Source organism: Pseudophryne corroboree, chromosome 1 (assembly GCF_028390025.1).
Source record: "Pseudophryne corroboree isolate aPseCor3 chromosome 1, aPseCor3.hap2, whole genome shotgun sequence".
Classification (NCBI taxonomy): Eukaryota; Metazoa; Chordata; class Amphibia; order Anura; family Myobatrachidae; genus Pseudophryne; species Pseudophryne corroboree.
The window spans coordinates 256,446,766-256,468,773 of record NC_086444.1 but is presented as its reverse complement, the minus strand read 5'-3'; the positions used below and the strand labels follow the sequence as shown (position 1 = coordinate 256,468,773).

Below are 22,008 nucleotides of genomic sequence, written 5' to 3'. Positions count from 1 at the left end.
CTGAGACTGGTGGGGGGGGGAGGTACAGGAGAAATATGAGGAAAAAGGAATTCACAGAAAGGGTAGTGGACAAGTGGAATAGCCTCCCATCAGAGGTGGTAGAGGCTAAGATAGTAGAGCAATTTAAACATGCATGGGATAGACAAAGATATCCTTACAAAGAAATAAGGGTCAAATAAGTTTTGAGATAAAAAATATGGTTAAAAAAAAAAAGGCAGACTAGATGGGCCAAGTGGTTCTTATATGCCGTCAAATTCTAGGTTTCTAAAACAATCGAGGGTAAAAAAAAAAAAAAACAAAGCACAAGTTGGCAGTCGGCCTCTAACAACATGGTACGTTTCAAGTTAGCAAGAATCATTGCACGGATTAGCTGTCGGAAATCAATAAGAGTGTACAAAAAATATCCTGTTATTAGAGACTGATTTATGCTTAAATAATGCTTTTGTCAACAGCTGCTGGGTAAATTATAATAATGAGTGGAGGAGAACTGCTACCCTATTATCTGCAGTATGAGGACATAAGCAGAGCTGTTTTTAAAACACTAATTGAATTTTTCAAACCATTTAAGCGCATATCAGAAAATTCACATAAAACTCCAGTCTTCTCACTACTTCCTGTTTTCTCATAAGAAGAGGATAGTTCAAGTGAAAAGAAAACTCAAAGGGGGTGTATAAATCTAAACAAAGACCTTGGCTTAGTGGTTGTTCAGAGTGTTATATATATATATATATATATATATATATATACAATGAAAGAAGAGGCGGCACTCAGAGTCTTGGTAGCGGTGTCAAACTTGTATTACGTGCGATCTACGTTTCGGGGACCAACTCCCCTTCGTCAGGATAACTGCACAAGTGAATCAAACAGGTTTATATAACAGTGAACTTACCCCCACATCAGATTCCCCACGCCCGTTCTCCGCTGGCCCCGCCGTTCAGGTTTCCGGCAAGCGTCACTGCTCACTCCGGCGGAACCGGAAGTGACGTCGCGGCTCCCTCCTGCGTGACCATGGAGACACTGAAACAATAACAAACACAAGTGTATGAACATCGTGTTAAGCAATAAGACTGTAGCATAAAACAGCAATACAGATAAAGTGCATTCACATGTCATGGTGAAACATTAGTCATTATTAGACAATTTAAAAATATACCTAAACAAGATAGATGTATTTTGTTAAAAACGAACTGTGTCACTAATTCCAAGTGGACACCAGCAGATACATGGTGAATTAAAAAACTCAGTGGATCTCAGTAACAACATTGCGGTGCTTCTAGATCATAGGGTATAGCTATTATGTGCCACTAAAGAGCTTCCATATAGTTACTTGCTACTGGAATAACATCCTATGCTGTCACTACTATATGTTTCTTGGTGTGTCAGACCCCCAGGGGACAAAAGAATTCATGCTGTCTTCTAGGGCTCCTAGTAGGTCTGTGCCGTACTGTCAGGGTGTATAGGTTTCGGCAATTATGCACCCAACTTGTGGTAGCTTATGGTAAAGAGATTAATGTCAGACCTTAAAAAAGAAATTATTGTGAGACATTAAAGGAAATTAATGAGGCCCAAGCTCTCGTTAAGCCCACCTGGTTTCAGTGTGTTGAGCCTATGTATCCACATAGACTCAAGCTGGAGCAGTTTTTTGCCCCTATTGCCACCACGAGGAGCCTCGGGGACATGGTCGATGATACGGTGTTTAAATGTGGCCATGCTATGCCTGTGTTCTAAAAAATGCTTGGCCACTGGCTGCTCACCCTCCCCAGATGACAGCGCATTTCTAATTGCGAGCCTATGTTGCGCCATCCTCACCTTAAATTGGCATTCCGTTTTACCAATATAATAACGCCCACATGGGCAAATGATGGCATAGACCACAAATTTTGATGTGCACGTGAGTGGCCAGCTGATGTTAAATTTCTTGCCCGAAAAGGGATGTGAAATGCTGTCTCCAGGAGACATATGTGTGCACGTCGTGCAGCCTGAGCACTTAAAACAGCCATTTTTACGGGATAGAAAATGCTTAGGTGGAGGTGGTTTGAGCCTGGTCATATCAGTTTTAACTAGCCAGTCCCTGATGTTTCTACCACGTGTGTAGCTGGGCATCACTCTCTTATCTCGAAAGGTTTTTAGGTCTGGGTCAGTGGCCACCAAAGGCCAGAATTGACGCAGCTTCTTGGCACTATGCTCGCTCTGGGTGCTAAATTCGGTGATCCATGGAATGACTTTAGTCATGTCCTGTGCCGGTTTGGATGATAATAGCTCCTCCCTACTTTTAGCTGCAGCTTTTAGTTTAGCGGTTTGGAGGAGGTCACGTGGATACCCTCTCTCAGCGAACCTCTGCTCCATTTCCTCCAGTTGTGCCTCTTTCACTTTGGTGTTACTATTGACCCTGCAGACCCTGAGGAACTGGGAGTATGGTAAACCCTGTAACGTGGATTTAGGATGGAAACTGTCATATCTTAACAGTGTGTTCCGATCGGACGGTTTTTTATACAGGCTAGTTTCCAAACTTCCATTTCCCAGGGTCAGCTGGACGTCCAAGAAGCATATCTCGGTTTTGCTGTGACTTAAGGTCAGCTTTACGGGACTGTCTGTGGAATTATGTGCTGTTACAAGATCACAAAGATCTTGTGCCTCATCTCTCCAAAACACTAATAAGTCATCTATATATCTATAGTAGATGAACAATCTATGGGAAATGGCAGGGTTGGTGAAGAACAGTGCCCGCTCTACTTCCCACATGTAGGCATTAGCGAACGAGGGTGCCACGGCTGACCCCATGGCACACCCCGTTCGTTGTCTGTAATAAACGCCATCGAAAATGAAAAAATTGTGTGTTAAAGTGAACCGTAAAAGAGAGATAAAAAAGTCTATATCAGGGCCAGTATATGCACTATTGCCTGTAATCAGCTGCCGCACGGCTTGTAGGCCCTGTTCATGCGGTATGCATGTATACAAGCTTGTAACATCTATCGTGGCCAATGTAACATTCTCAGGGACTTGCTCTATCTGTGATAACCTCTTTAATAGCACACTTGAATCTTTCAAATGGGTGAAAGTACCCTGCACACATGGCTGCAAGTAAGCATCAAGATATATCGCTAAAGGCTCGCACAGAGACCCCCGGGCCGAGATGATAGGTCTCCCAGGGGGTCTCTGTGCGTCCTTGTGTATCTTTGGAATGGTATAGAACAGGGGAATAACTGGCCATTCAGAGGACAATTTCTGCACAATATTATTGCCAATGATCCCCTCTTCTTTGGCCTGCTGCAGCATCTGGGCCAGTTCGGCTTGGAAAGCCTTGGTGGGGTCTTTGGATAGCACACAGTACGTGTCCCCGTCCGACAATAATCGGAGACATTCCTGCGTGTAGTCCTCGACCTCCTGTACCACAATTGCTCCCCCTTTGTCCGCACTGCGTATTACAATGTCAGTTCTTTTACTGAGCGTCTTAAGGGCTTCACGTTCTTCCTTTTGCAAATTGGGCCATCTTCTTTGCTGCGGTTTGTTGTCCGGACTATCCAACATGCGGTAAAAGGTCTTCAATGACGCATTGTTGGAGACCGGGTCAAAGCGGGATTTGGGACCTAGCCTCTGAACTCTCGCTGGTAATGGATTGTCGGAAGTTGTGGATGGCGTTTTAGAATAATGATCCTTAAGCTTCAGTGTGCGGTGTAACCTAAATGCATCCACCTTCATTTTGAGCTCATCGCCGGAATTTGTGGGCACAAAAGAAAGTCCCTTATTAAGAACCTTTATCTCAGCAGGAACAAGGGGGGTTCTTGACAAATTGAAAATTATCGTTTCTTTGTTTTCACTAGTTTGGTTTTGTTTTTGTCTTTGTCTTTGGTTCTGTCCTCCCCTCCGTGTGCACTTGAACTTTTTCCCCGTGCTGCTATTCCAGCACGGGTTCGAGCCCCTAAAGGGGTCTCACGCTGGGACGTGGCCGACGAACTGATGTATGTGTCGTCTGAATCGCTGGCGGATGTGTGTCCCGCTCTGCCCATGCCCCTGAATTTGCGCGTGCGGTGCGGGCCAGGTCCTGTGTTCAGATGTGTGGAGCTGCCAAGCCAGTTATAGACCCGGTGGTGGGCATAGTCCATCTGAACTTTGTTCAGTTTCTCCCTTTTGAACTTTAATAAATTGGTTTTGTACTGTTCCACTTGTTCTTGTAGTTTGGTCATCCACCCCTTGGCCTGGTCGGACGTGAGCAGCCCAGCATGCTCTGTTTCAAATTTCAAAATGAGGTCTTTAGTTCTGTCATGTTCTTTAGTGGACTCCTCGATGACGAGTAGTATTAAATCCATAGAACACTTGTTTAGGACAGCGATCCACTTTTTACAAAATTCCATATTATACCGTCCTATGGTGGGTATATTATGTACCCTGAAGCCTCGTGGTAACTGCTTGGCCCTATAGTAATCCGACAGTGTACGGCTATGGTACAGGTAGTCAAGTTCACGTTTCTTGAGCCGTAACAGGTCCCTGTATGCCTCGTCATTAGTGGTAGCAGTAGTTTCAGAAAATACAGGCTCTTTATGCAAAATGAGCTCTGCCTCAACATCAGAGAAGCTGAGTGTATCATAGGTGTCACAGTGCAATAAAAATGATGTGAAATCTCCTTGATCAGGCGCTGCCGCAGCCATGTTGTATCTTCACTGAGAGATGCTGTTTCTAATGGTGCAAAAAAATAGCAATAAAACAGATGTGCGTCCACAGTGCATAAATATGTGCAAATAAGCAACCAGTGGTTAAAGTGCTATAGTGCTGTGGAAAAAAGTCCTGAAGAGGCGGAAAGTTGATGTTGTTAATAGTACCAGGTGCCTTGAGTAAAAGATCCCGTGTGTCTGCACGACACGCTCGGGACTAATGAAACAACAGAAAATGCTCCGGCACTCCAGCAATCCCGTAGGACCGGCTTGCTCAGGTGCCCTCCCCTGGGGGGTCACCCCAAGATGCATACAATGAAAGAAGAGGCGGCACTCAGAGTCTTGGTAGCGGTGTCAAACTTGTATTACGTGCGATCTACGTTTCGGGGACCAACTCCCCTTCGTCAGGATAACTGCACAAGTGAATCAAACAGGTTTATATAACAGTGAACTTACCCCCACATCAGATTCCCCACGCCCGTTCTCCGCTGGCCCCGCCGTTCAGGTTTCCGGCAAGCGTCACTGCTCACTCCGGCGGAACCGGAAGTGACGTCGCGGCTCCCTCCTGCGTGACCATGGAGACACTGAAACAATAACAAACACAAGTGTATGAACATCGTGTTAAGCAATAAGACTGTAGCATAAAACAGCAATACAGATAAAGTGCATTCACATGTCATGGTGAAACATTAGTCATTATTAGACAATTTAAAAATATACCTAAACAAGATAGATGTATTTTGTTAAAAACGAACTGTGTCACTAATTCCAAGTGGACACCAGCAGATACATGGTGAATTAAAAAACTCAGTGGATCTCAGTAACAACATTGCGGTGCTTCTAGATCATAGGGTATAGCTATTATGTGCCACTAAAGAGCTTCCATATAGTTACTTGCTACTGGAATAACATCCTATGCTGTCACTACTATATGTTTCTTGGTGTGTCAGACCCCCAGGGGACAAAAGAATTCATGCTGTCTTCTAGGGCTCCTAGTAGGTCTGTGCCGTACTGTCAGGGTGTATAGGTTTCGGCAATTATGCACCCAACTTGTGGTAGCTTATGGTAAAGAGATTAATGTCAGACCTTAAAAAAGAAATTATTGTGAGACATTAAAGGAAATTAATGAGGCCCAAGCTCTCGTTAAGCCCACCTGGTTTCAGTGTGTTGAGCCTATGTATCCACATAGACTCAAGCTGGAGCAGTTTTTTGCCCCTATTGCCACCACGAGGAGCCTCGGGGACATGGTCGATGATACGGTGTTTAAATGTGGCCATGCTATGCCTGTGTTCTAAAAAATGCTTGGCCACTGGCTGCTCACCCTCCCCAGATGACAGCGCATTTCTAATTGCGAGCCTATGTTGCGCCATCCTCACCTTAAATTGGCATTCCGTTTTACCAATATAATAACGCCCACATGGGCAAATGATGGCATAGACCACAAATTTTGATGTGCACGTGAGTGGCCAGCTGATGTTAAATTTCTTGCCCGAAAAGGGATGTGAAATGCTGTCTCCAGGAGACATATGTGTGCACGTCGTGCAGCCTGAGCACTTAAAACAGCCATTTTTACGGGATAGAAAATGCTTAGGTGGAGGTGGTTTGAGCCTGGTCATATCAGTTTTAACTAGCCAGTCCCTGATGTTTCTACCACGTGTGTAGCTGGGCATCACTCTCTTATCTCGAAAGGTTTTTAGGTCTGGGTCAGTGGCCACCAAAGGCCAGAATTGACGCAGCTTCTTGGCACTATGCTCGCTCTGGGTGCTAAATTCGGTGATCCATGGAATGACTTTAGTCATGTCCTGTGCCGGTTTGGATGATAATAGCTCCTCCCTACTTTTAGCTGCAGCTTTTAGTTTAGCGGTTTGGAGGAGGTCACGTGGATACCCTCTCTCAGCGAACCTCTGCTCCATTTCCTCCAGTTGTGCCTCTTTCACTTTGGTGTTACTATTGACCCTGCAGACCCTGAGGAACTGGGAGTATGGTAAACCCTGTAACGTGGATTTAGGATGGAAACTGTCATATCTTAACAGTGTGTTCCGATCGGACGGTTTTTTATACAGGCTAGTTTCCAAACTTCCAATTCCCAGGGTCAGCTGGACGTCCAAGAAGCATATCTCGGTTTTGCTGTGACTTAAGGTCAGCTTTACGGGACTGTCTGTGGAATTATGTGCTGTTACAAGATCACAAAGATCTTGTGCCTCATCTCTCCAAAACACTAATAAGTCATCTATATATCTATAGTAGATGAACAATCTATGGGAAATGGCAGGGTTGGTGAAGAACAGTGCCCGCTCTACTTCCCACATGTAGGCATTAGCGAACGAGGGTGCCACGGCTGACCCCATGGCACACCCCGTTCGTTGTCTGTAATAAACGCCATCGAAAATGAAAAAATTGTGTGTTAAAGTGAACCGTAAAAGAGAGATAAAAAAGTCTATATCAGGGCCAGTATATGCACTATTGCCTGTAATCAGCTGCCGCACGGCTTGTAGGCCCTGTTCATGCGGTATGCATGTATACAAGCTTGTAACATCTATCGTGGCCAATGTAACATTCTCAGGGACTTGCTCTATCTGTGATAACCTCTTTAATAGCACACTTGAATCTTTCAAATGGGTGAAAGTACCCTGCACACATGGCTGCAAGTAAGCATCAAGATATATCGCTAAAGGCTCGCACAGAGACCCCCGGGCCGAGATGATAGGTCTCCCAGGGGGTCTCTGTGCGTCCTTGTGTATCTTTGGAATGGTATAGAACAGGGGAATAACTGGCCATTCAGAGGACAATTTCTGCACAATATTATTGCCAATGATCCCCTCTTCTTTGGCCTGCTGCAGCATCTGGGCCAGTTCGGCTTGGAAAGCCTTGGTGGGGTCTTTGGATAGCACACAGTACGTGTCCCCGTCCGACAATAATCGGAGACATTCCTGCGTGTAGTCCTCGACCTCCTGTACCACAATTGCTCCCCCTTTGTCCGCACTGCGTATTACAATGTCAGTTCTTTTACTGAGCGTCTTAAGGGCTTCACGTTCTTCCTTTTGCAAATTGGGCCATCTTCTTTGCTGCGGTTTGTTGTCCGGACTATCCAACATGCGGTAAAAGGTCTTCAATGACGCATTGTTGGAGACCGGGTCAAAGCGGGATTTGGGACCTAGCCTCTGAACTCTCGCTGGTAATGGATTGTCGGAAGTTGTGGATGGCGTTTTAGAATAATGATCCTTAAGCTTCAGTGTGCGGTGTAACCTAAATGCATCCACCTTCATTTTGAGCTCATCGCCGGAATTTGTGGGCACAAAAGAAAGTCCCTTATTAAGAACCTTTATCTCAGCAGGAACAAGGGGGGTTCTTGACAAATTGAAAATTATCGTTTCTTTGTTTTCACTAGTTTGGTTTTGTTTTTGTCTTTGTCTTTGGTTCTGTCCTCCCCTCCGTGTGCACTTGAACTTTTTCCCCGTGCTGCTATTCCAGCACGGGTTCGAGCCCCTAAAGGGGTCTCACGCTGGGACGTGGCCGACGAACTGATGTATGTGTCGTCTGAATCGCTGGCGGATGTGTGTCCCGCTCTGCCCATGCCCCTGAATTTGCGCGTGCGGTGCGGGCCAGGTCCTGTGTTCAGATGTGTGGAGCTGCCAAGCCAGTTATAGACCCGGTGGTGGGCATAGTCCATCTGAACTTTGTTCAGTTTCTCCCTTTTGAACTTTAATAAATTGGTTTTGTACTGTTCCACTTGTTCTTGTAGTTTGGTCATCCACCCCTTGGCCTGGTCGGACGTGAGCAGCCCAGCATGCTCTGTTTCAAATTTCAAAATGAGGTCTTTAGTTCTGTCATGTTCTTTAGTGGACTCCTCGATGACGAGTAGTATTAAATCCATAGAACACTTGTTTAGGACAGCGATCCACTTTTTACAAAATTCCATATTATACCGTCCTATGGTGGGTATATTATGTACCCTGAAGCCTCGTGGTAACTGCTTGGCCCTATAGTAATCCGACAGTGTACGGCTATGGTACAGGTAGTCAAGTTCACGTTTCTTGAGCCGTAACAGGTCCCTGTATGCCTCGTCATTAGTGGTAGCAGTAGTTTCAGAAAATACAGGCTCTTTATGCAAAATGAGCTCTGCCTCAACATCAGAGAAGCTGAGTGTATCATAGGTGTCACAGTGCAATAAAAATGATGTGAAATCTCCTTGATCAGGCGCTGATCAGGCGCTGCCGCAGCCATGTTGTATCTTCACTGAGAGATGCTGTTTCTAATGGTGCAAATAGTCCGGACAACAAACCGCAGCAAAGAAGATGGCCCAATTTGCAAAAGGAAGAACGTGAAGCCCTTAAGACGCTCAGTAAAAGAACTGACATTGTAATACGCAGTGCGGACAAAGGGGGAGCAATTGTGGTACAGGAGGTCGAGGACTACACGCAGGAATGTCTCCGATTATTGTCGGACGGGGACACGTACTGTGTGCTATCCAAAGACCCCACCAAGGCTTTCCAAGCCGAACTGGCCCAGATGCTGCAGCAGGCCAAAGAAGAGGGGATCATTGGCAATAATATTGTGCAGAAATTGTCCTCTGAATGGCCAGTTATTCCCCTGTTCTATACCATTCCAAAGATACACAAGGACGCACAGAGACCCCCTGGGAGACCTATCATCTCGGCCCGGGGGTCTCTGTGCGAGCCTTTAGCGATATATCTTGATGCTTACTTGCAGCCATGTGTGCAGGGTACTTTCACCCATTTGAAAGATTCAAGTGTGCTATTAAAGAGGTTATCACAGATAGAGCAAGTCCCTGAGAATGTTACATTGGCCACGATAGATGTTACAAGCTTGTATACATGCATACCGCATGAACAGGGCCTACAAGCCGTGCGGCAGCTGATTACAGGCAATAGTGCATATACTGGCCCTGATATAGACTTTTTTATCTCTCTTTTACGGTTCACTTTAACACACAATTTTTTCATTTTCGATGGCGTTTATTACAGACAACGAACGGGGTGTGCCATGGGGTCAGCCGTGGCACCCTCGTTCGCTAATGCCTACATGTGGGAAGTAGAGCGGGCACTGTTCTTCACCAACCCTGCCATTTCCCATAGATTGTTCATCTACTATAGATATATAGATGACTTATTAGTGTTTTGGAGAGATGAGGCACAAGATCTTTGTGATCTTGTAACAGCACATAATTCCACAGACAGTCCCGTAAAGCTGACCTTAAGTCACAGCAAAACCGAGATATGCTTCTTGGACGTCCAGCTGACCCTGGGAAATGGAAGTTTGGAAACTAGCCTGTATAAAAAACCGTCCGATCGGAACACACTGTTAAGATATGACAGTTTCCATCCTAAATCCACGTTACAGGGTTTACCATACTCCCAGTTCCTCAGGGTCTGCAGGGTCAATAGTAACACCAAAGTGAAAGAGGCACAACTGGAGGAAATGGAGCAGAGGTTCGCTGAGAGAGGGTATCCACGTGACCTCCTCCAAACCGCTAAACTAAAAGCTGCAGCTAAAAGTAGGGAGGAGCTATTATCATCCAAACCGGCACAGGACATGACTAAAGTCATTCCATGGATCACCGAATTTAGCACCCAGAGCGAGCATAGTGCCAAGAAGCTGCGTCAATTCTGGCCTTTGGTGGCCACTGACCCAGACCTAAAAACCTTTCGAGATAAGAGAGTGATGCCCAGCTACACACGTGGTAGAAACATCAGGGACTGGCTAGTTAAAACTGATATGACCAGGCTCAAACCACCTCCACCTAAGCATTTTCTATCCCGTAAAAATGGCTGTTTTAAGTGCTCAGGCTGCACGACGTGCACACATATGTCTCCTGGAGACAGCATTTCACATCCCTTTTCGGGCAAGAAATTTAACATCAGCTGGCCACTCACGTGCACATCAAAATTTGTGGTCTATGCCATCATTTGCCCATGTGGGCGTTATTATATTGGTAAAACGGAATGCCAATTTAAGGTGAGGATGGCGCAACATAGGCTCGCAATTAGAAATGCGCTGTCATCTGGGGAGGGTGAGCAGCCAGTGGCCAAGCATTTTTTAGAACACAGGCATAGCATGGCCACATTTAAACACCGTATCATCGACCATGTCCCCGAGGCTCCTCGTGGTGGCAATAGGGGCAAAAAACTGCTCCAGCTTGAGTCTATGTGGATACATAGGCTCAACACACTGAAACCAGGTGGGCTTAACGAGAGCTTGGGCCTCATTAATTTCCTTTAATGTCTCACAATAATTTCTTTTTTAAGGTCTGACATTAATCTCTTTACCATAAGCTACCACAAGTTGGGTGCATAATTGCCGAAACCTATACACCCTGACAGTACGGCACAGACCTACTAGGAGCCCTAGAAGACAGCATGAATTCTTTTGTCCCCTGGGGGTCTGACACACCAAGAAACATATAGTAGTGACAGCATAGGATGTTATTCCAGTAGCAAGTAACTATATGGAAGCTCTTTAGTGGCACATAATAGCTATACCCTATGATCTAGAAGCACCGCAATGTTGTTACTGAGATCCACTGAGTTTTTTAATTCACCATGTATCTGCTGGTGTCCACTTGGAATTAGTGACACAGTTCGTTTTTAACAAAATACATCTATCTTGTTTAGGTATATTTTTAAATTGTCTAATAATGACTAATGTTTCACCATGACATGTGAATGCACTTTATCTGTATTGCTGTTTTATGCTACAGTCTTATTGCTTAACACGATGTTCATACACTTGTGTTTGTTATTGTTTCAGTGTCTCCATGGTCACGCAGGAGGGAGCCGCGACGTCACTTCCGGTTCCGCCGGAGTGAGCAGTGACGCTTGCCGGAAACCTGAACGGCGGGGCCAGCGGAGAACGGGCGTGGGGAATCTGATGTGGGGGTAAGTTCACTGTTATATAAACCTGTTTGATTCACTTGTGCAGTTATCCTGACGAAGGGGAGTTGGTCCCCGAAACGTAGATCGCACGTAATACAAGTTTGACACCGCTACCAAGACTCTGAGTGCCGCCTCTTCTTTCATTGTATGCATCTTGGGGTGACCCCCCAGGGGAGGGCACCTGAGCAAGCCGGTCCTACGGGATTGCTGGAGTGCCGGAGCATTTTCTGTTGTTTCATTAGTCCCGAGCGTGTCGTGCAGACACACGGGATCTTTTACTCAAGGCACCTGGTACTATTAACAACATCAACTTTCCGCCTCTTCAGGACTTTTTTCCACAGCACTATAGCACTTTAACCACTGGTTGCTTATTTGCACATATTTATGCACTGTGGACGCACATCTGTTTTATTGCTATTTTTTTGCACCATTAGAAACAGCATCTCTCAGTGAAGATACAACATGGCTGCGGCAGCGCCTGATCAAGGAGATTTCACATCATTTTTATTGCACTGTGACACCTATGATACACTCAGCTTCTCTGATGTTGAGGCAGAGCTCATTTTGCATAAAGAGCCTGTATTTTCTGAAACTACTGCTACCACTAATGACGAGGCATACAGGGACCTGTTACGGCTCAAGAAACGTGAACTTGACTACCTGTACCATAGCCGTACACTGTCGGATTACTATAGGGCCAAGCAGTTACCACGAGGCTTCAGGGTACATAATATACCCACCATAGGACGGTATAATATGGAATTTTGTAAAAAGTGGATCGCTGTCCTAAACAAGTGTTCTATGGATTTAATACTACTCGTCATCGAGGAGTCCACTAAAGAACATGACAGAACTAAAGACCTCATTTTGAAATTTGAAACAGAGCATGCTGGGCTGCTCACGTCCGACCAGGCCAAGGGGTGGATGACCAAACTACAAGAACAAGTGGAACAGTACAAAACCAATTTATTAAAGTTCAAAAGGGAGAAACTGAACAAAGTTCAGATGGACTATGCCCACCACCGGGTCTATAACTGGCTTGGCAGCTCCACACATCTGAACACAGGACCTGGCCCGCACCGCACGCGCAAATTCAGGGGCATGGGCAGAGCGGGACACACATCCGCCAGCGATTCAGACGACACATACATCAGTTCGTCGGCCACGTCCCAGCGTGAGACCCCTTTAGGGGCTCGAACCCGTGCTGGAATAGCAGCACGGGGAAAAAGTTCAAGTGCACACGGAGGGGAGGACAGAACCAAAGACAAAGACAAAAACAAAACCAAACTAGTGAAAACAAAGAAACGATAATTTTCAATTTGTCAAGAACCCCCCTTGTTCCTGCTGAGATAAAGGTTCTTAATAAGGGACTTTCTTTTGTGCCCACAAATTCCGGCGATGAGCTCAAAATGAAGGTGGATGCATTTAGGTTACACCGCACACTGAAGCTTAAGGATCATTATTCTAAAACGCCATCCACAACTTCCGACAATCCATTACCAGCGAGAGTTCAGAGGCTAGGTCCCAAATCCCGCTTTGACCCGGTCTCCAACAATGCGTCATTGAAGACCTTTTACCGCATGTTGGATAGTCCGGACAACAAACCGCAGCAAAGAAGATGGCCCAATTTGCAAAAGGAAGAACGTGAAGCCCTTAAGACGCTCAGTAAAAGAACTGACATTGTAATACGCAGTGCGGACAAAGGGGGAGCAATTGTGGTACAGGAGGTCGAGGACTACACGCAGGAATGTCTCCGATTATTGTCGGACGGGGACACGTACTGTGTGCTATCCAAAGACCCCACCAAGGCTTTCCAAGCCGAACTGGCCCAGATGCTGCAGCAGGCCAAAGAAGAGGGGATCATTGGCAATAATATTGTGCAGAAATTGTCCTCTGAATGGCCAGTTATTCCCCTGTTCTATACCATTCCAAAGATACACAAGGACGCACAGAGACCCCCTGGGAGACCTATCATCTCGGCCCGGGGGTCTCTGTGCGAGCCTTTAGCGATATATCTTGATGCTTACTTGCAGCCATGTGTGCAGGGTACTTTCACCCATTTGAAAGATTCAAGTGTGCTATTAAAGAGGTTATCACAGATAGAGCAAGTCCCTGAGAATGTTACATTGGCCACGATAGATGTTACAAGCTTGTATACATGCATACCGCATGAACAGGGCCTACAAGCCGTGCGGCAGCTGATTACAGGCAATAGTGCATATACTGGCCCTGATATAGACTTTTTTATCTCTCTTTTACGGTTCACTTTAACACACAATTTTTTCATTTTCGATGGCGTTTATTACAGACAACGAACGGGGTGTGCCATGGGGTCAGCCGTGGCACCCTCGTTCGCTAATGCCTACATGTGGGAAGTAGAGCGGGCACTGTTCTTCACCAACCCTGCCATTTCCCATAGATTGTTCATCTACTATAGATATATAGATGACTTATTAGTGTTTTGGAGAGATGAGGCACAAGATCTTTGTGATCTTGTAACAGCACATAATTCCACAGACAGTCCCGTAAAGCTGACCTTAAGTCACAGCAAAACCGAGATATGCTTCTTGGACGTCCAGCTGACCCTGGGAAATGGAAGTTTGGAAACTAGCCTGTATAAAAAACCGTCCGATCGGAACACACTGTTAAGATATGACAGTTTCCATCCTAAATCCACGTTACAGGGTTTACCATACTCCCAGTTCCTCAGGGTCTGCAGGGTCAATAGTAACACCAAAGTGAAAGAGGCACAACTGGAGGAAATGGAGCAGAGGTTCGCTGAGAGAGGGTATCCACGTGACCTCCTCCAAACCGCTAAACTAAAAGCTGCAGCTAAAAGTAGGGAGGAGCTATTATCATCCAAACCGGCACAGGACATGACTAAAGTCATTCCATGGATCACCGAATTTAGCACCCAGAGCGAGCATAGTGCCAAGAAGCTGCGTCAATTCTGGCCTTTGGTGGCCACTGACCCAGACCTAAAAACCTTTCGAGATAAGAGAGTGATGCCCAGCTACACACGTGGTAGAAACATCAGGGACTGGCTAGTTAAAACTGATATGACCAGGCTCAAACCACCTCCACCTAAGCATTTTCTATCCCGTAAAAATGGCTGTTTTAAGTGCTCAGGCTGCACGACGTGCACACATATGTCTCCTGGAGACAGCATTTCACATCCCTTTTCGGGCAAGAAATTTAACATCAGCTGGCCACTCACGTGCACATCAAAATTTGTGGTCTATGCCATCATTTGCCCATGTGGGCGTTATTATATTGGTAAAACGGAATGCCAATTTAAGGTGAGGATGGCGCAACATAGGCTCGCAATTAGAAATGCGCTGTCATCTGGGGAGGGTGAGCAGCCAGTGGCCAAGCATTTTTTAGAACACAGGCATAGCATGGCCACATTTAAACACCGTATCATCGACCATGTCCCCGAGGCTCCTCGTGGTGGCAATAGGGGCAAAAAACTGCTCCAGCTTGAGTCTATGTGGATACATAGGCTCAACACACTGAAACCAGGTGGGCTTAACGAGAGCTTGGGCCTCATTAATTTCCTTTAATGTCTCACAATAATTTCTTTTTTAAGGTCTGACATTAATCTCTTTACCATAAGCTACCACAAGTTGGGTGCATAATTGCCGAAACCTATACACCCTGACAGTACGGCACAGACCTACTAGGAGCCCTAGAAGACAGCATGAATTCTTTTGTCCCCTGGGGGTCTGACACACCAAGAAACATATAGTAGTGACAGCATAGGATGTTATTCCAGTAGCAAGTAACTATATGGAAGCTCTTTAGTGGCACATAATAGCTATACCCTATGATCTAGAAGCACCGCAATGTTGTTACTGAGATCCACTGAGTTTTTTAATTCACCATGTATCTGCTGGTGTCCACTTGGAATTAGTGACACAGTTCGTTTTTAACAAAATACATCTATCTTGTTTAGGTATATTTTTAAATTGTCTAATAATGACTAATGTTTCACCATGACATGTGAATGCACTTTATCTGTATTGCTGTTTTATGCTACAGTCTTATTGCTTAACACGATGTTCATACACTTGTGTTTGTTATTGTTTCAGTGTCTCCATGGTCACGCAGGAGGGAGCCGCGACGTCACTTCCGGTTCCGCCGGAGTGAGCAGTGACGCTTGCCGGAAACCTGAACGGCGGGGCCAGCGGAGAACGGGCGTGGGGAATCTGATGTGGGGGTAAGTTCACTGTTATATAAACCTGTTTGATTCACTTGTGCAGTTATCCTGACGAAGGGGAGTTGGTCCCCGAAACGTAGATCGCACGTAATACAAGTTTGACACCGCTACCAAGACTCTGAGTGCCGCCTCTTCTTTCATTGTATGCATCTTGGGGTGACCCCCCAGGGGAGGGCACCTGAGCAAGCCGGTCCTACGGGATTGCTGGAGTGCCGGAGCATTTTCTGTTGTTATATATATATATATATATATATATATATATATATATATATATATATATATATATATATAATAAATAGGCAGGGGCACACTTCCAGACACTAAAGACTTAAGAATCCCAGAGAGAAACATTTGTATAGTTACCTCTATGATACAATATATAAGATGCACTTGAGGGTCATGGTACGTATTCTGATCAAACTGAAATGTCCATCTACTATGACAAGGTGACCGCCTTGATATGGTTTGAAAGGAATTGTAGGTAATCTTATGGATCCGGTCACCTTGTCATGGCAGATGAACATTTCATCACTTGTGCACTAAGAACATTGTGTATTCAAAATAAACTTTAAAAATACTGATTGAATTACAGACTAAGATAAGTCAATATTCTAGTAACGTATATCTTTAGGGTGCCATTCAATTTTTTTTCCAATGGATGTCACTAGATGAAGCCCGACTGAGCAATTAAATTGTTGCCAATTTTGAGTGTAAGTGCTGCGGGTGGGGGTTGGGGGACACATTGCTTCTTGCAGCATCCTGAGGTGGTGAGAAGAATGTGCAAAAAAAAGTGTGGTTTGGGTGCCCTAACTAGGATTTTAGACGGGTTTAGCTGCTATACGTGGCTAAATACCATATATTTGGGCACGACAAGTGTGATAATGGGCACCCAGAACAATTGAATTACTCAGTCATGCGCCCATTAAAAATAGTGGCACCCCAAAAAATGGATTCCCCTTCTCAGTGTTTAAGGGGTTATCCTGCACTCATATACCCCTTTCACATCGCACAAATAACCCGGTATCGACACGGCATATTGCAGTGTCGAAACGGGTCAGTGTGCGATGTGAAAGCTCCTTTGGTGAATTAGCGGGTCGCCTGACTCGGTAATTCAACCCGGTAAAAAAGAAGGGTCATTACCGGGTTAGGTGCAGTGTGAATGGGAGCCGTTCCGATGCGACACGGCTCCCATTCACAGTATAGGGAGAGGCGGCGCAGGAGATGAGCTCATCTCCCAGCGCCGCCTCCACCCCCGCCCCTGCTGCGCCCCCCGCAGCTATGGCAACCGACCCAGTATATTGCCGGGTCGGAAAGCCAGCAAAGGAGCGCAAATGCCGGATCCCACCCGGTAAGGACACGTTTCTCTTACCGGGTGGGATCCGGCATTTGCGATCTGAAAGCAGCATTACCCTGTGTAACAGAAAGTCGGTTACATAGGTGAAGCAACTTTCCATACATTTGTAAGATTTGGGTGCTTTGATCAAATCTCCTATTTTGTACCTTTCTGTTTTACATATGACCTTTTAATGAGCTTTTTTTATTATACTTCCCTTTGACATTGTGACATAGTGAGCGAGTACGCAGTCTGTCGCTGGAACACATCTGCATTTCCTGCTTGGCAGGATAAAATATGTCACACTTGTCGTTACTGAAATTAGGGTGTGCCACGTGTTGTTACATTCCAAAGAATTTACAACAGGATATCTTTTTCTCCTCTTGATAGGTAGTAATACAAAACCATTTAACAAATGGCTGGTCTTTGCCTGCTGCATTAATATGTTTGCAAGGTACTTGGTAATTTTGTGTAATATAGCGATAGCTAGAGAAGCGACACTTTTTGCGCACTTGATTGATTGCAAATGCTTAAAATTTTTATAGCTTCTGGTACAGGGTGGGTTTACTTAAGCAATTTTTTTATGCCACTTACTACACCGTTTATAAAGTACATAGAGGCGCTTGGTCTTATCTGCATTGCCACCAGCACTTCTGAGGCTTTCCTTACCAAAGATAAGCCTAAAGGAAAACACAATCCGCTTTCTTGAGTCATTGGTGGTCAAGATGTATCATTGGAGATACAGGCGATGCATCAACCCTTTTTTAAAAGAGTAGAGAAGTTGGCCATGCAACTAATTATCTTCTAGCTATCATTTTCTAGTATATGCTTGTTAACTGATAGCTAGAACTGTGTAGTTGCTATGGGCAACATCCTCACTCTTTGGGGGTGTCAAAGTCAGAAAAATGTCTCTATGCACGTTGCCATATTTGCACCGCACACTGGTCCGTGCTGCGCATGCGTACGCTCTCCCGTGAAGGCGCATACCCGCAATAGCGTGCACTCGCAGGCGCGGTATGCGTATTTACGGTAGAGTTTATGTAGTCGTAACGTGCGACTCATTCGTTACAAATGTTCACAATTAATGTAGTTTGTAGATCATGGTCCCCTTGATAGATTCTGAAAGTTTGGTTAAAATAGAAGGTCCCTGGTTAAAGGAATCCCTCTTTGTATTGTACGAAGGGTCTGACAGGAATCATACAGCAGTGTTTGGTACCCATCGGAAGAGTATTTAATTAGTAATATTCCGGTGTTGGTTTGGAGCGTATTAATCGCTCGTGCGAATAGTTATGGACATAAGAAGTTTATGTCCATTTCTATTATTTACACATACTCAGGTATGCGGCGGGAAACCCAGTTTCCCACCCACCTGAGCTGTTGGAAATCGTCACAGCCCACCTGTATGAATCACCCTATGACCTTTTGTTATGATGCAGGGCCGAATTCCTTCGGCCAATGGACAATGGGATTGTAGGACCATGAGATTGCATTGTGTGTGGGGCATAAATAGACAGGCCGACCACATCCAGCTCTCACTCTCTCATCAACGGTTATCTGCTGATAGCCGGGAGCTGGATATCGAGGCGCAGGCGATCATACCCTTTGTGCGTAAGTTTCTCTCCGTAATCATTGTCTTTCTGTGAGCCAATTTCTCTCATCTCTCCCCGTCTCTCTCTCTCTCTCTCTCTCTCCTCTTTTCTCTTATATCTCTCATAGTATTATAGCATTGTATTGTATTGCATTTAGGTCAGTGTAGTATTGTCTTTTTGTATTTATTGTTTAGTTCTGTGGTTAGGAAGTCTTTGTTATATTGTAGTGTATCATTTGTACTGTTATCCCCTTTTTACAAGTATATTAGATATAATACAGTTAATAGGCTTTGGAACCTAAACCAGTATCTGTGTATTTTCTATAGTGTTAAGTGTTCACTTGAGCGTCGGTGACGCTCAAGCAGCTTTGTAGTTAGTCAGGTTACACAAGGTTGCACTTACACCCTGTATTCACATTAAGTTATTCTGTGTATTTCATTGGTATAAGGTTTAAACATTAAGGTATAGCGTTGTGAGCGTCTGCGCCGCTGGTGATCTCCTCGTGGTCTCGAGCGTCCACTACGCCATAGCGAATCATTACTCTAGTCATAGCCAATAACGTGTCCTGTGATCGCTGGGCCGTGAGCGAACGTGACGCTTGAGCGTCTCGCCTACGGCTGAGCGATCGTTACGCAACTAGCGTACCATTACGGTACTTCTTAAGTAAACAGCGTACAGTGTTCTTAGCTTCATAAAGGGTTGTTTATACGACAAAAAGTATTTAGAATTGTCAATTGGGGACTCGTCCTATCCTTCTCATATCTGCACTAGGTAGATCAGCAGACATTATCCCCCAGCAAAGGGTGGGAGGTTGTCTCCCAGTGCTGACGGGATAAGCGTCTGCTTCGCTTAGATAAAGAGTGCTGAAGGAATCCGGGAACCGGAAGTAAGAACAAAACGCTTGTGTCTTTTAAAACTGTTTTATTTCTCTTCTGTCTTGCGTATACACGCACGCATACATTTATCTGCATTTCTTTTTCAAATTTCGTATATCACTATTCCTGTTTGCCAAGTTTTATAGTTGATAGAAAGTGCAAAAAGAGATTTGCTGTTATTTCATAGTAGAGGTAATAGTTAAAGTATAGACCAACACACGGCTTGTCTGGGAGATAAGACAGTCAGTGTGGTGTGCGGTAGATGATCAGGGATCACCTACATTGATAAAGGTAGAAATTGTGTTACGGTGGATCTTTGTTTTGCGTACACGTGTCCCTAACAAAAGACTTGCGTACGCAATCCAAACGGCAGACGCACGCAGCGTACATTACGCAACGTAGCGTCTGGTTACGCAACGTAGCTCAAGTCACGAAAAGTTGAATTAGCGCAAAGCGATAATTAGCGCAAAGGCGATAAGTAACGCACAGCGGTAGATGACGCGAAGCGGTAAATAACGCAAATCTATTTTTGAAAAAAAAAAAAAAAAAAATCTGAAATTTAGTTTAACAGATCCTGCTCCTAATTGGTAACACTGTTGGACTGAAGACAATTTCTGCGCAGAAATAGATATAGAAACAAAAGTGTACATGTGTTGAGTGAGTGTGGTTTTGTATACAAAAGTTTATATAACTTTAAGGTGGAACCAAAAGGAAAGTCGGGTACTCGTCAAGGGACACACGTGTAAGTGACATATACGGTGGCTAGGGAGGCATCCCTGGTTAAATAATATTTGAGCATTAGAGTATAGCGGACCATAAGGTAACAGACCAGGAGGTCACTAACAGAAGGTAACAAGACCAGGAGGTCGTAAGGTACTAAAGAGGTCCGCTATAAAAGTCCAGTGGCACAACGCCTGGGGTGTTGGTGCAGAACCCATATAGGCCATACAAGCTCTTGCTGAAGGAATCGCGGCCGGAAACATCGATTCCATTGATCTTTCAGTACATAACAAGTAGTGCTTGTGTACTGAACGATTGGACCGCACGTAATTGTGTGCAGTAGTTAGTAATCTGACCTAATACCATTAGAGTAAAGTGGTCACAAACGCTATTTGTACATTCTGACGTGATTTGTGTAATTTTTTATTTTTGGAAGGGAAGTTCGCTGGTCACTCAGGAACTATCTAACAACCCCAACTTTACTGGAAAGAGTAAGTGTCCTGCGGGTAACCCTCATATGTTCCAGTAAACTGAAGGTTCCATAGGGGCCCTGTATCGAGTACGCCAGCACCACGTCGGTGTGATCAGGTCGTATTGGTCGAGGTGGGCGAGTGAGTGGGGTACTCGGTAAACCGCCACCGCCGGCCTACTGTGGAGTAATTTGGTTGTCTGTAAAGGCTTGCTGAAAACCTTGATACAGAAATCCAAGGAGGACTAAGCAACACCTGCAGACTATGGGGGCCAGTTGCTCAGGTAGGGGGCGATCAACCCTGGTTCAGGTTGATTCTGTGAACCGACCAGTTGGGTCGGCACGATATGTAATGTGTGAAAAATATGGAATTCACACCGAATCTTTATGTGATGAATGGGAGAGAATGACTGTACAAGACAGGGACAAATTCCCAAGAATAGGTAGCTTTAGTCCAGAAGTGTTACAAAATTTAAGGAGGAGGATATGTCTCGTAAAATCAGCAAAGAGACGAATTCAGCATCATGATTATTTACAGTTATGGCACCAGGAAGGTGAGATACAGAGAGGTTTGGCTCTGGCGGCAGGATCTGGGGCAGTCAGGAAGCTGATAGCCACAGCTCCTCCTCCACCATACATTGCAGGAGAGAAGTTGATTGCGGAGAGAAACGCACTGGGTTGTAAAACACAAACTCTTAGTAACCCTGTAAATGTTAATGATGTTAACCAAATAACTCATGCAAGTATTAACCCGTGCAAGATGTACCCTGTTTTGAACCTTCCTCAGGAGTGTGATCAAGAAGACGATTCAGCAACAATTTCAGCTCTCTCTCTTGCAGCCACCATAGCAGAGACCACAGTAGGCACAGCGACACCCACGAGATTAGTGAAAGCCCCTAGCGGAGGGATAGGTGAGGTCGTGTCAACGGGTAAGTACGGCACCATGCACTACACTGAAACAATTGTACCACAACAAGCTGTAGAATCTACACAGGAAGAGGCTGTTAGAATTGCTCCTGTAAGGGTAATAGCAGTTCCCAATGGAAAAACAGATGTGTCTGGAGCCACTCCCATAAGGAACATTGCCATGTACACTCCATTTTCCAGAATGGAATTAAGAACAATAGTGTCCGAATTTCCTGACCCCAGAAAGGACTTAGTTGCTAGCCAAAAATACATCAGGGATCTAGGTAACACTGTAGAACCCAACAACAAGGATTGGCAGATACTGCTAAGAGCTTGTTTACCTTCCAATGTTGAC

General features: G+C 45.1%; 1 protein-coding gene across 6 annotated transcripts in view; it reads right to left on the bottom strand.

Annotated features, from left to right (window-relative positions):
• Positions 1 to 22,008, bottom strand: part of CSNK1G3 (casein kinase 1 gamma 3) — a 383,972-nt gene that overhangs the window by 238,381 nt on the left and 123,583 nt on the right. Inside the window, exon 1 of one of the 6 annotated variants that reach the window (XM_063964223.1) lies at positions 890 to 1,017. The exons of the other annotated variants lie outside the window; for them this stretch is intronic. The gene's annotated coding sequence lies outside the window, so the exon portion shown is untranslated. Of the gene's footprint in view, positions 1 to 889; positions 1,018 to 22,008 lie in introns of those variants that run through there. 6 annotated transcript variants of the gene reach the window in all.